The sequence below is a fragment of the Rattus norvegicus genome, chromosome 10 (genome assembly GCF_036323735.1).
Source record: "Rattus norvegicus strain BN/NHsdMcwi chromosome 10, GRCr8, whole genome shotgun sequence".
Classification (NCBI taxonomy): domain Eukaryota; kingdom Metazoa; phylum Chordata; class Mammalia; order Rodentia; family Muridae; genus Rattus; species Rattus norvegicus.
In genome coordinates, this window is record NC_086028.1 from 40,039,321 (window position 1) to 40,053,378 (window position 14,058).

At 47.9% G+C, this 14,058-nt stretch overlaps 1 pseudogene; it reads right to left on the bottom strand.

The window, feature by feature from the left end:
• Positions 1–1,819: 1,819 nt before the first annotated feature.
• On the bottom strand, positions 1,820–2,029 carry LOC108352218 (40S ribosomal protein S28 pseudogene; annotated as a pseudogene).
• Positions 2,030–14,058: the final 12,029 nt, after the last annotated feature.

Genomic DNA, 14,058 nt, shown 5'->3' on the forward strand with positions numbered 1-14,058 from the left:
CAGTAGGGGGCTGTGACCAAAACAAGTACCCAATTTTCCCCGTGCCACCAAAACAAACTACCACTGGTGATACTGGTGGCATCGTCCTCATCGATAATAAGGCGAGGTCCTTTTGAACTCTAGGGGCACCAACCATAGATAAGGGAGGGATTAGAACTTAGCCGGGAGACCTGCATCGTCAGCACCTGACAAACTCAGAGAGTAAAAGACTGATAGTCAGGTCAGAAACAATAACCAGAGTTGGTGGGGAGGACATTGTTGGCACAGCAGGCCTTTGGTTTTGGACAAAGTCCCATGTAGTCCAGGCTGACCACTCACTATGTAGGTGAGGATGGCCTTGAATTTCTGATCTCCCTACCTCTGTTTCCTGGGTTCTAGGATTACATGTGTGCAGTACCTACCATGACTAGTTTATATAGTGCTGGGGATTGAACTTGAGAGTCAATGCTCGCTAAGCAAGCAGGCTACCCATGCTGCTGCATTCCCAGCCTGACTTACATACTAGTAAGAGACCATTCTAGATTTATTTATTTTATTTATATGAGTGTACTGTCTGACACACAAGAAGAGGACATTGGACCCCATTACAGATGGTTGTGAGCCACCATGTGGTTGCTGGGAATTGAACTCAGGACCTCTGGAAGAGCAGTCAGTGCTCTTAACCACTGAGCCATCTCTCCAGCCCCAAGAGACCATTTTAATAACAAGGGCACAGGCTCATACAGGGCAAACAGCTCGCCAATAACACCTGACCAAAAGTAGTCTGAGAACGCTGAGGCTACATTTCAGCCCCGCTCTTCTTTTGGGAACATGGACTGCCCCCACTCCGTGCAGCAACTCTTGACTGAACACTTTGTGCCTGCCTCCTTGGGGAGGTACCAGAATGGATGTGGCAGGAGCTTTGGGTGTGGCTCAAGGGATGTACCTCATGCACAGAACCACTTCCCCAGTGATGCAGACCCCAAGGCTTCTCCCAGAGGGTCAGAGCAGCAGAGCCTTCCTGAAAGTGGAGCTATCGAAGCAGCCATTGGGTTTGGATAATGTGGAATTGGAGAAGGCAGAGTGCAGTCTAGAGATAAACTTGTATACAGCAGGGTCCCTGCCTTTCCTGCCATCTCCTCATTTTCCCTCCTGACCCACTCTCTCCAGCCAAGGCAGCTTGCTCTCAGTCCATCAGGTACCCCATGGCCATCCATGTTCTTAGATCCTCACTTTTCCTCTGCCAGACACTTTCCCATATGATTTTCCTGAGCTCAGACCTTTCTCATCTTTCAGAACTCGATTCTAATGTCACCTCTTACATAGGCACTCATGGTCCACTCAACGCCTAAGTCTCCTTGCCTCTCTCACAGGAGGTGGATACCCTCAACGTCATTTCCCGCCCTCCCTCCCACACCTGCCACCATCTCGCACCATGCCTTCTCTTGACAGCAGCCATGGAAAATGGGGGCTTCATGATCTGAAGGTATTTAGTTAATTTTGTTTTGTTTTTAATCAGTGAGTGGCCTTCCACTATCCCACCTGAAGAAAACATGAGGGACTCTTATCTTAGGGTTCTAGCCTAGGACAGAACCCTTCAGAGCTCCTCAGTACCTTGGCATCTTTCTTTCTTTCTTTCTTTCTTTCTTTCTTTCTTTCTTTCTTTCTTTCTTTCTTCCTTCCTTCCTTCCTTCCTTCCTCTCTCTCTCTCTCTCTCTCTCTCTCTCTCTCTCTCTCTTTCTTTCTTTCTTTCTTTCTTTTATGAATACAAATGCTTTATTTAACAGTTGCAGGTTATTCCACGGGCTAAGTAGTGGAAATCCAGGACCCAGCAACAAGGTCAACGCAACCTCTGAACTTCTCTTTCTGATTCCAACAGGGTGAGCACATCACCCTCTCGAACAGGGCCTTTGCCGTTTCAGATGATAGAGTGGCTGGTGTCATCCATAAATTCCACTCGCATCTGCGTGCACTGTCCCTGAAAACTGGTCCTGCCCAGCACTTTGGTAACCCTAGCCAGCTTGATGGGCTGCACTCGACTCGTGTCCATGATGGCAGCGATCTGGCGGAGAGATGGCATTTTTCTACAGAGAAGAGTTATGGCTTCCTTCAGGTTCTCTCTCCAAAGGGCCTGTGAAGAATCCTAAGGAAACTTTCGGACCTATATAAGACCCCTGAGTCTTCTCCTTGATCCAACATTCAGGAGCTTCAGGCCACCAAATTTAGGGTTCCAATAGGTTCCCTAGATCTGCTCTGCTCATAGGACAGATGCCTATTTTCATAGGATTGATTGCTATAGCTCTGGGCACCAAGGAGACTAAAATTAACTGCAGCCTTGTGTCTCAGTTGGGTAACCTAAGCAAAAAGAACTATACTTAGTATAGACTGGATTATACCAATGTTAGACCAAAGATAGACCCAGTTAGCCTTGAGGATAAGAGTTGGAAACCTGTTTAGAGCCAGGGGTTGGGGCGTACGTAGTTTGTAGGAATGCTTCTCAAGGTCTCAGGGGAGGACAGAGAACTAAAATCTCATGGACCAGCCACATGGCTCAGCAGGATAAGGTGCTCATCACCAAGCATGAAAACCTGAGTCTATCCCAAAGCCCACACAGAGGAAGGAAAGAACCTACACCAGCAAGGTGTTCTCTAGCCCCCTCTCATCCACTGTGGTGTTCTCACCCCACACCCTGCCACAAACACATAAACAAATAAGAAAGAAAAAAAGAGAGTGTTCGAATTCCCCAGAGGGTTTGAATTCAGCATTAAAGCATGCCAAAAACTGCAGAAGTCCTACAGCAGGACTGGCCCTGATCAAGACAAGGGACAGAGTAGTAGGCTGGGTCTCCTGCCTCACCCAGGGAGTCACGGGGAGGGAAGGAAGCATGGGAAGCCTAGTTGGGCTCCCCGTCTGCCACTGAATCTCCAATAACATTAACACCTCAAAAACCCTTTAATCTACCAAGCAAATTTGTGCTCTTTCCTAGCCCTGTCTGAACTATCTATTTTTTCATTTGGGAACCGGAAAAGGCAGTTGAATTTCTCAAATACATGCTTCGGACCAAGCAATGAATCAAGTTGTTTTGCACAGATTTTCTGGTGACCTTTACTAAATGGGAACTCTGTGTGTGTGTGTGTGTGTGTGTGTGTGTGTGTGTGTGTGTGTGTGTTGTAGAGGCCAGAAAAAAGTGTTAGATTCACCTAGAGATAGAATTACCAGTGCTTGTAAGCTTCCCAACATGGGTGCTAGGAATCAAACTTGGGTCCTTTGCAAAATCAGCAAGCACTCTTAACTAAGGAGCCAATTCTCCAAACCCTTTAACCTGTTTTTCATCTTGCAAAATGACAAGCCATGGTCCTGAGGTCCTTGCCGTTGGACCACATCCCTCCCGCTCCCTCTGTCTTGCTGCAGTTACGTTCTTCTAAGGCCCCTGCATATGGCTTCCAGCTCCCCATGCCTATTTTAGGCAATGCTGAGGACTGAAACCAGGGCTTCCTGAAAGCTATGTGAGCCTCTTGCCTAGTGAGCTACATCCCTAACCTGCTTTCCTCTGCCGTCTACGTGCTCACTCCCTACCTCTACTTCTGTCTCAGGTTCTTTGGCTTTGATTTTCCTGCCTCCATCTTGGTTTTTTTTTTATTGTTTAGAGATTTATTTATTTTATATATATGAGTACACTGTAGCTGTCTTCAGACACACCAGAAGAGGGAATCAGATCCCATTACAGATGGTTATGAGCCACCATGTGGTTGCTGGGAATTGAACTCGGGACCTCTGGAAGAGCAGTCAGTGCTCTTAACCACTGAGCCATCTCTCCAGCCCTCACCTTAAAATTCTTAATCTATAAAGTTCAACCCAGCCCCATTGTCATTGAATGGCTAAGAAGTAGAGGCTTGTGAGGCCAACGGGACAGGACAATGTGGATGACAAAGCCGGGACCTTGATATCCTACCCCACACTGAGCTGGTACCAGCTTGGCCTGCTCCAGATACAGGGGCAGGATCATGTATCGAAGCCTTCATGACTGTGCCCTCTGTGTTTCTGTCTCAGAGCCAAGGCTGCTAGGCTCGCAAGGCCAGGCACACCAGACAGACTCACCAGACAGACTCAGCCCGTTTGCCTTGTCACTGTGTCTTTCTCCAGTCCGATCTTCCCATTGACCAGGGGACACAAAGATCTCATTGTCATTCAGGCCTTGGTCCCTTGGACACATAGGCTACTCGTCAGGGCAAGGCCAAACACATCGGAGGATGAAATTTGACTTCAACCCTTCACCCCTCTCACCGCACTCCCCCGGGGCAGCCAGAAACGCTCCCTCGGTGCTGTGCAATCCACAAAGGACTTTTATCTCCCGGCCTGGTTGAGTGGTGGACTGACTTGATCTGTAGGCAGAGAAGCTGGAGTTCTCTGGGACTACCTTTGCTGAGGCAGACAGAAGACAGTACAAGAGAGTGATATCATGGCCGGCTTTGCAGTCAGAGCTCTCGGCTCGAGCCTGGGGACGAGTTATTTAATTGTGTATAAGTGGAGGCATGTTACTTAACCGCCAGCCTCAGTTTCCCCAAAGGTAAACTCTACCCCTCCCTTGTTTGAAGTTCCTGTGAATGTTGAGCACGGTGACGGGAGATGCATTTGACTCACTTGTCAAGTGCCGTGAGCACTCCATACATGTCAATCATTTTTTTTAGATTTATTTAATCTTTAATTATGTGCACGAGTACAGATGCCCTTGGAGGTCAGAAGAGTTACTGGATCCACTAGCGCTAGAGTCGTAAGTGGTTATGAGATATCTGATGTGGGTATTGGGAACCAAATCTGGTCCTGTTGTTGTTAGCATTCTGTCAAGCTCCACCCCCACAGTTACCTGGCAACAGCCAGGTATGCCTGACAGTATAAAAGGGGCTGCTTGCCCCCTCCTTACTTTCTTGCTCTCTCTTGCTCCCACTTGCTCTCTCTTTCCCTCTTGTTCTTACCCTCTTCCCACTTTGTCCCTTTTCTCCCCATTCCCACCCCCCCTTTTCTCCACATGCTCATGGCCGCCTCTGCTCCTTCTCCTCTCTCTCTCTCCTCTGCCTTTCTCTGTCCCACTGCCCACTTAACTCCCCTCCCCATGTCCTGAATAAACTCTATTCTATACTATACTGTCGTGTGGCTGGTCCCTCAGGGGGAAGGGATATCACAGCATAGGCCTGTTGAGGCATCCCCTTTCCCCAGACCTCCATAGAACATCTCTCTCCTCTCTTTATCTTTTTATAACCACGTCAGCTGCGGATATGGACAAGCACTCTGAAATGCAGAGATTGATAGGGGCGGGCGCTGTAGATCTTTGGCCGAGTGGTTGCTTAGCAAATCACAAGGTCTCCAGCACTGTGTAAAGCTGGGCCTGGTGGTGCGTGCCCGTTACTCCATCATTTGGGAAGATGAAGAAAGATAGAAACTCAAGATGCAAGTGCTAGGGTTCATGTTATGGTTCTGTGGCACTTTTATCTTCCTTCCTTCAGAGTCTGTATCCCTGCCTTTGGGGTCTCTCTGGCCTGCCCTGTCTCCTGGTGCTTTGGGCCTGAATGGAGAAGCTAGGTGGTAGATTGGTTCTGCCTTTCCCAATCCTGCTCTGTAATAGTTTAGCTGCTGGTCGAAGGCCAGGAACATTCACAAGCAGGCACCAATTTTCTGAACCCCACAGGCCTGGAACTCCTTTCTGAAGGGAAGAGGAAAGTCAGGAAGCCCAGCCCTAAGACGTGGCAGCTTTACAGGGCCCCTGACGTGGCCCACAAACCAAACCTCTTGTCAGTGTCAGTGGCTGTGTGGGAAGCCAGGGATGAGGAGGGCTAGTCAGGCTGGGACGTGGCAACCCAGCCCATGACTCAGCTACTTGGCCCAGAGGTAGCCTGGGAACTCCATGCATCTCCTGAGGATCTGCTCTGCTTCCCTAGAGAAGGCAGGCCCAGTGAAAGGTACTGTCTGCTGACAGTGCCCTGTTCTGCGGCACTCCCCGCTCCTGGCTCCTGGACACCCCCCTCACAGGCTCTAAGATTCCTTATTAGTGGCTTGCTCAGGGTATGTGACGTCCTAGGAATCCTACACAGGGGCTAAAGGAAGGGGGAGGGCAGGTTTCCAGGTCTCCAGTCCCTACCCCACCCCAACTTCCACCCAAGAACTGTCGTGACCTGGTTGACAAATCAGACTTTTGCTTAAGAGTTCACATCTGAAGCTGATTTTACTGCTTGAAAACAGAATGAATGGGGCTAGAGAGCTGGCTCTGCAGGTAAGAGCTCTTGCAAGTCTTGCAGAGGACCCAGCTCTTCGCAGCCACATCAGGAGGCCCACAACTATCTGTGACTCTAGCTCCAAGAGACTCGCTTGGCCTCCGAGGGCACCTCCATGCATGCATGATTAGTACACACACACACACACACACACACACACACACACACACACACACACACAAATACATAAATCTTACTGTTATAAAAAAAAAGTTGTGACCAAGCATGGCAGCCTATGCCTACAATCCCAGCACTTGGGAGGATGAGGCAGGAGGATTGCAAGTTTGACAATAGCCTGGTTTAGGTAATAATTCCAAGCAATTCTTTTGCAGAGTGAGATTCTGTTCTAACAAAGAAATAAGCAACAAAACCAAGCAAGTTTTTTTTTTTCCTTTTCTTTTTTCCCAGAGCCGAGAACCGAACCCAGGGCCTTGCGCTTACTAGGCAAGTGCTCTACCACTGAGCCAAATCCCCAGCCCCAACCAAGCACGTTTCAAGTGTGCCAATAATTCTGAGAGACGTGAGACCCACTTTCTGCAGTTTATCTTCTCTGGATGGCACAGCCCCCTCGGCACAGGCTGAACAGGCTCGAGCAGTAATAAGTGTGTGCTTTCAACCCTGAAACCTGGGGTTCTCACCTAGAGACTAGTCCTTACAAAACCCACTTGGAGGAGAGAGCTCCCTTGGGGTCAACACTGAGAAACCGGAGTCTCCTTTCACTAAGGGAACCCAGTGTCTCCCAGCCGCCCATCCCCTCCCCGCTGCCACCCTTTTCATTGTCTTCAGAGAGAAGAGACAGCATCTAACCTGGGTATCTAGGGTTTGCTTTTGTGATTTGGGCCCAAGCTCTCATGCTGCAGTTCTGGCTGGCCTGGAACTTGAGATCTTCCCTGTTCAGCCGCTGGGGTGCTGGGATCACGGGGGTGCAACAGCAGCCCTGCAGCCTGCGTTTAAAACAGCCTGCTGTCTTCTTCTCGCTCCAAGTTTCATCTCTCCTCCTGTCTGTCCTTCTCAATCTTTGATTTCTGTTTGCTTTTAGCTTTTTTATTTACCATTTCATAGTTATTTAGAGGCAGGGTTCTCCAGCACTCGTTTGGAGGTGCGAGGATAACTAGTGTGAGCTGGTGCTCTCCTTCCACCGTGCAGGTCCCGGGGAACCTGACTCGGGTCGTCAGCCTCGCTGGCAAGCACCTTCACCTGCTCAGCCATGATGACTACTCTCTCAGCCTGTAAAAAGAGTTACTAGATGAGAAGCTGAGAGACCTGAGCTCCTCACTTGTCACAATAGCACGGACAAGTCACCTCCAGCCTCTGGCCTCAGCTCTTCTCTCATGCTGAAGAGGAGAGTGTTGGTTTCATTCAGACACTAGGGAGCCAGGGCCAAGGTGATGGCCCCAGCGCTGTCTTTCCTTTGTGTCTCCAGTGATGGCTGTCATTTTTGCTGTTTGAATTGTAAAAAGGGATCCTTCAGCCAATACGGTGTCTGAAAACGATCAAACCCTTCAGAGATTCTTTTAGACAAGGTCTCACGATGCATGTAGCCTTGACTGACCTGGGACTTGCTACCTAGACAAGGTAGGCCTCGAAATCAGAGATCTGCCTACCTCTGCTTCCCCAATGCTGGGGTCCATCCCAGAGGTGTTTTTCTAGAAGAGGACTAAGGATTGAAACCAGAGCTTCTAGTGTGCCAGCCAAGGGATCTACCACCAGGATGTATATACTCTCTGCAGCCTTTTAGATTTTAAATTCAGTGTTTGCCTCCCCTCACCCCGCCCCCCCCCCTCTCTCTCCCTGAATCCCTCGCTCAGTGCTCAGTAGGTATGTCTGCTGGCAGAGCTATGAGATTCTTTACCTCACCGCCCCAAACTCTCAGAGATCTAGATCCTGGTCTCCCGAGTGGCCTTTTGCTTGCCGCATGGCCTATGATTCCAGAACAGTGAAACCGAGTGCTGGCCAGATTCTAGCCAGACATCCCATCTGGTCCCAGGCTGTCTCCAGCCACTCCCCTCCCCCCACTGAGCACCCGCCTCCCTAGCCCCATCCCCAGTTGAGTTATTCTCCTGATTCAGACATTTTTTCAGCGTGAAATCACCTCCGCTCCAGCTAGCTGAAGCTGGGAGCAAGCCTCTGCCCACTGCAGTGGCTCCGGGCCCTCCCCTCCACTGCCACGTCCCCACACCCTCCTCTCCTCCGGGCCCTCAGAGTTTCCCTTAGGTTTCTTCCAGCTTTGCAGAGAAACACAGACAGAGCGGCCACAGCAGGCAGGGTGGAGCCCTGTTTATTTCCCCGTAGCTCCTGCTACAGACCCTGGGCGTAGTCCACCCCTGAGTTAGGCTATCAGTAGGATTTGTTAAATCGAGGCAGAGACAGAGTCCCCGAGGGCGAAGAGAAGAGACAAAGGCAGAGATGCATCAGGGTGGAGAGACAAGAAGAGACCTAACCTACATCATAGACAAAGAGGCAGAGCGCGATAGTGGCCAAAGGTCGGCCCAGGGAACTCTAGACTGAACTGAAGAATGAATTCTGGGCTTATCCGTGCGCTATCTTTGCTTCGGTGGTTTTCTTTGCTGGATTCGTTTTTCACTACTGATTATTCTAAAGTTACTTGTTAACCCATTGATTTCTGTCCAGTGACACAAAAGACCACCAGAGATCACAATCTGATTTCTTTGTATGACACTAACCAGTATCTCGCATGACCTAGCAGCCTTTCCCAACATTGGTTCATTCATTCACAGCCTGCCTGCACACAATCTCTCTTTGAGCTCCCTTGAAACCAAGGGTATTCTATTATCTGGTGGCTTCTTCTCCTTTTCTTCCTTCTCCTTCTCCTTCTTCTTTCTTCTTCGTGAAGTACTACTACTAGTACTACTACTACTAATAACAACAACAACAATAGTAATAATTTGTCTTCAGTTCTCTTTGTAGCCAAGGACGATTTTGTTTTCCTGATTCTCCTGCCTCCACCTCCTAAGTGCTAGAAGTAAAGGTGTGAATTGCTACACTCCACTCCGGCAAGCATCTCTACAGGAGACTGTGTTCCCCCCCAAACTGAAACAAACAAACAAACAAACCCCCTCCTATTAAACCAGTTTTACATCTGTGGTCGCCTGTTGGAGGACCTTACAGTGGCCCACACTTATAATTGAAAGCTTGAGGCAGGAGCCTGGAAACTCAAGGCCAGTCTGGGCAACATGGTTTACCTGCTACAAAACCCCTATATTTTGATGAGAGGCAGAATTAACATGAGACGAAACGAAGAGATTGAAAGAGAAAGAGAGAAGGAAAAGGGGAGATGGTAGGGGGAAAAGACAGAGACAGAGACACAGAGACACAGAGATTTGAAAACCAGAAAAAGAGACACAGAGAAACATAAGTAAAAGGCAGAGGCCTCGACAATTCTAAGTAAAAAAACCTGTGAGACACACACACACACACACACACACACACACACACACACACACAAACACACAAATACATGCATGTGCGCGTGCACGCACACACACCTGTGCACAAACGCACATGGACTTATTTAAAAATGTAATGACAACTTAAAATAGCAAAACGTGAGGGTGGAGAGAGAAACTCAGTTGTACAGTGTGAGTTTAGCTGGGAAGTTGGTCTCCTGCTTTTCCAGAGCTGAGACCCGAACCCAGAATCTTGCCCTTCGTAGGCAAGCACACTTCCATTGAGCTAAACCTCCAACCTCGAAAGAGAAAGCTCTTGAGGGCAGGGACAAGTGCCTGGTGCTCTCTGCATTGACCTCTGACACCCAGAAGTGCTGCTTATTTATCTAGGAGGCAGGAGGTTAGAGGGGACAGAGAAGAGGCAAAGACGGAGATGACCATCCAGACATATGACAAGGACAGATCCTCTGACCTCTTGGGACTGATGTCTGAGATCAGGGAGATGGAAAGTCAATGAGAGAAAGGATGGGGAACCTCCAGAGTAACGTAGTGCTCAGCCAGAGGCAAGTCGTTTCTCTTCTTCAATAGAAAGAAACCCAGCTTCCCTCTCGTGGCCCTCAGAGCCCAGTGTAGCATGAAGCCCCAACCCACACGCTTCGTCCAAAGACCCATTAGCTTGGTTCCACCTGCTGTGGAAAACTCTGACTACGCCTTCACAGACAAGTAGCCCCTTCCTACTTTGCTAATGTGTTGTTCTATAAAGACAAGAGTTTCAACACGTAGCCCACATACCCTTTAACTTTTAATCCTCCTAATCTTGGAAAGCATCACGGTATCCAGCCCCCACCCCCAACGTACGGTCTCTATTCTCCTACCCTGAGCTATTGTCTCCGTAGCACCCATCACAAAGACACAATTATCTCTTATGTTCATTGACTGACTTTTCTCTGTTACCGTCTCCCAGAATCTGGACCATTGTCTGCCTTAGTAACCAGTGTGGCCTTACGTGGCTGGGATTGTTCTCCAATCAAGAATTTACTTTCTGGGGGGGTGGGCCTGGCGACTGTTCTGGTTTGCTTTTCTGTTACTGTGATAGAACTCTGGCCAAATGCAACCTGGGAGAAAGGTGTTTATTTCATCTTACTCTCCCAAGTAATAATCTGTCCCTGAGGGAAGGGAAGGCAAGAACCTAGAGGCAAGACCCAGAGCAGAGACCATGGAGGATCCTGCTACTGGCTTGCTCCTTGTGGCTTGCTTAGCCTGTCTTCTTCGACAGGTAGGACCACCTTCTTATACATGTGTGACACTTCGCAGTGAGCTAGGCCCTCCCACATCAATCATTAATCAAGAAAACACCCCACAGGCCAATCTAATGGAGGTGTTTCCTCAACTGATGTTCTTTCTTCCAGGTGAAATCTAGTACTTGGCTTTGGTGAGGTTGGGGAGGGCAGAGGCATGGAGTGGAGGCAATATCTTTAGTTCCAGGCCAGATTGGGCCACTTGGCAGGTTCCTAGAGAGAGTGTGTGAACAGAAAGACATTTTTATTGTATTTCTTTTGTCACAATAAGAAAACTCATACAGGGGGCTGGAGAGGTGGCTCAGCGGTTAAGAGCACTGACTGCTCTTCCAGAGGTCCTGAGTTCAAATCCCAGCAACCACGTGGTGGCTCACAACCATCTGTAATGAGATCTGATGCCCTCTTCTGGTGTGTGTGAAGACAGCTACAGTGTACTTATATATAATAAATAGATAAATCTAAAAAAAATCTCATATAGGTAGCAAGATCTAAAAATTTAAGAGAGATTATCACAATTATTTTTTTAACATTTATTTTTATTTTATGTGTATGAGTGGTTAGCCTAATATATGCAAGTGCATCACATGTGTACTGGGCTTGAAGTGGCCAGGAACGGGCACTGACTGTCCTAGAACTATAGTTATGGAAAGTTGTTAGTGGCCATGTGGTTGCTGGGAATCAAACCCAGGACCTCTGGAAGAGCAGCCAGTGCTCTTAACCTCTGAGCCATCTCTCCAGCCCCCTAGGGTAATTTTTTTTTTTAAAGTAAAACAAACAACAGCAGCAACAAACCCTGATGGGTCTGAAAAGAAGGCTCAGTGGTCGAGAGCAGTTGCTGCTCTCGCAAAGGACCGAGTTGGTTTCTCGGCTCCTATATGGAGGTTCCTTACTGTCTGTTGCTCCAGTTCCAGGAGATCTGATGCTCTCTTCTGGCCTCAAAAGGTATTGGGCGGGCTGGAGAGATGGCTCGGCGGTTAAGAGCAGTGACTGCTCTTCCAGAGGTCCTGAGTTCAATTCCCAGCAACCACATGGTGGCTCACAACCATCCATAATGTTATCTGATGCTTTCTTCTGGTGTGTCTGAGGACAGCTGCAGTGTATTCATACACATAAAATAAATACATAAATCTTAAAAAAAAAGGTATTGGGCATTGTGTGCATATGGTGTGCTTTTGTGCAGGCTTAACACTCACACACATAGAACAAAGATAAATAAATACTTTGCTTTTTTTTTTTTTTTTTTTGTTCTTTTTTTTTCGGAGCTGGGGACAGAACCCAGGGCCTTGCGCTTCCTAGGCAAGCGCTCTACCACTGAGCTAAATCCCCAACCCCATACTTTGCATTTTTAAGAAGGAATATTACCCTAAAATATACTAAGAATTTGACCTGGTTTTTAGTTTGCCCTTGAAAAGGGACTCATCTTTTTTTCTTTTTAAGGATGGACCAAGTATTTATACTGGCTGGAGCTAGGGATTTGTGTTTTCAGTAGAAGATATTCAGTCAACCTCTGTGTTTAGCTCTGCCTCTCTTCTCTCCGTCTCCCTAACTTTATGACCCTTCCCAGGCCTCAGGTAGTCAAAGATGACTTTGAACCTCTGATCTTCCTGCCTCCAGCTCCCGAATGAAAGCATTATGGGCATGTTCTAGCACACTCAACTAAATATTTACTTTCTGGCTCTGTGCAACCAAGTGAGTGACAAGAAGATGAGCTTTGTATGTGGAGGGAAGATTTGTCCCATGCATGAAGAGGAACCCGAGACCAGGAAGTGGAAAGAGGAAGACAGTTTTAAGAAGAGACACAAAGGAGGTTTGGTGAGCTAGAAAGCTTCATCTGGTTCCTGACAGAACTGGAGCCATGTCTGGGGCTGCTGTCTGAGTCACAAAAATAACTTCACTGGCTGTACAGCCAAGCTGTACAGGGGAGGCGGTCCCACGTCAGAACGGCTCCTGTTGGCTCTGCCTCTTCCCAGGCATGAGAAGAATGCCGTTCTTTTGGGGCTCAGCCTCTCCAGTCTTCCTCTTTCCTGGGGAGGAAGGACTGGAGAGGTGCTAGGGGAGTATATAAGATCTGAATGTCTGGGGTTGGGGATTTAGCTCAGTGGTAGAGCGCTTGCCTAGAAAGCGCAAGGCCCTGGGTTCGGTCCCCAGCCCCGGAAAAAAAAAAAAAAAAAAAAAGATCTGAATGTCCAATCTTGATTGTGCACCAATTTCTCGCAACATAAACAGACAATAATACATTCTGATAGGGTTGTAATGAGATTTACAGGAGCTACTTTTTTTTTTGTATTTTTTTTTTTATTATTAACTTGAGTATTTCTTATATACATTTCGAGTGTTATTCCCTTTCCCAGTTTCCGGGCAAACATCCCCCTCCCCCCTCCCCTTTCTTATCGGTGTTCCCCTCCCCACCCTCCCCCCATTGTCCCCCTCCCCCCAACAGTCTAGTTCACTGGGGGTTCAGTCTTAGCAGGACCCAGGGCTTCCCCTTCCACTGGTGCTCTTACTAGGATATTCATTGCTACCTATGAGGTCAGAGTCCAGGGTCAGTCCATGTATAGTCTTTAGGTAGTGGCTTAGTCCCTGGAAGCTCTGGTTGCTTGGCATTGTTGTACATATGGGGTCTCGAGCCCCTTCAAGCTCTTCCAGTTCTTTCTCTGATTCCTTCAACGGGGGTCCAGGAGCTACTTTTTGCTAGAAAAAGTTATGTATGGCATTGCATTCTGGCCTATAACTCTAGTATTCAGGAGGCTGAGGCAGAAGGATTGTGAATTTAAGACCTGCCTAGACTTCTTAGTGAGAATTTGTCTTAAAAAGCAAAAAGAAAGAAAGAAAGAAAGAAAGAAAGAAAGAAAGAAAGAAAAGAAGGAAGGAAGAAAGAAAGAAAGAGAGAAAGAAAGAGAAAAAAGAAGGGGCCAGAGAGATGATTCGATAGGCATAGGTGCTTGTAGCTAAGTCTAATGATCCAAGTTCAAGTCCTAGGATCTGTATTCCACATGATAGAAGAAGATAACTGCTCTTTTGTAAGGTATCCTCTGACCTACATGTGTATGCTGTAACATGAATGCAAACCCACAAACACACAATAAATAAATGCATGAGAGTTAAAAA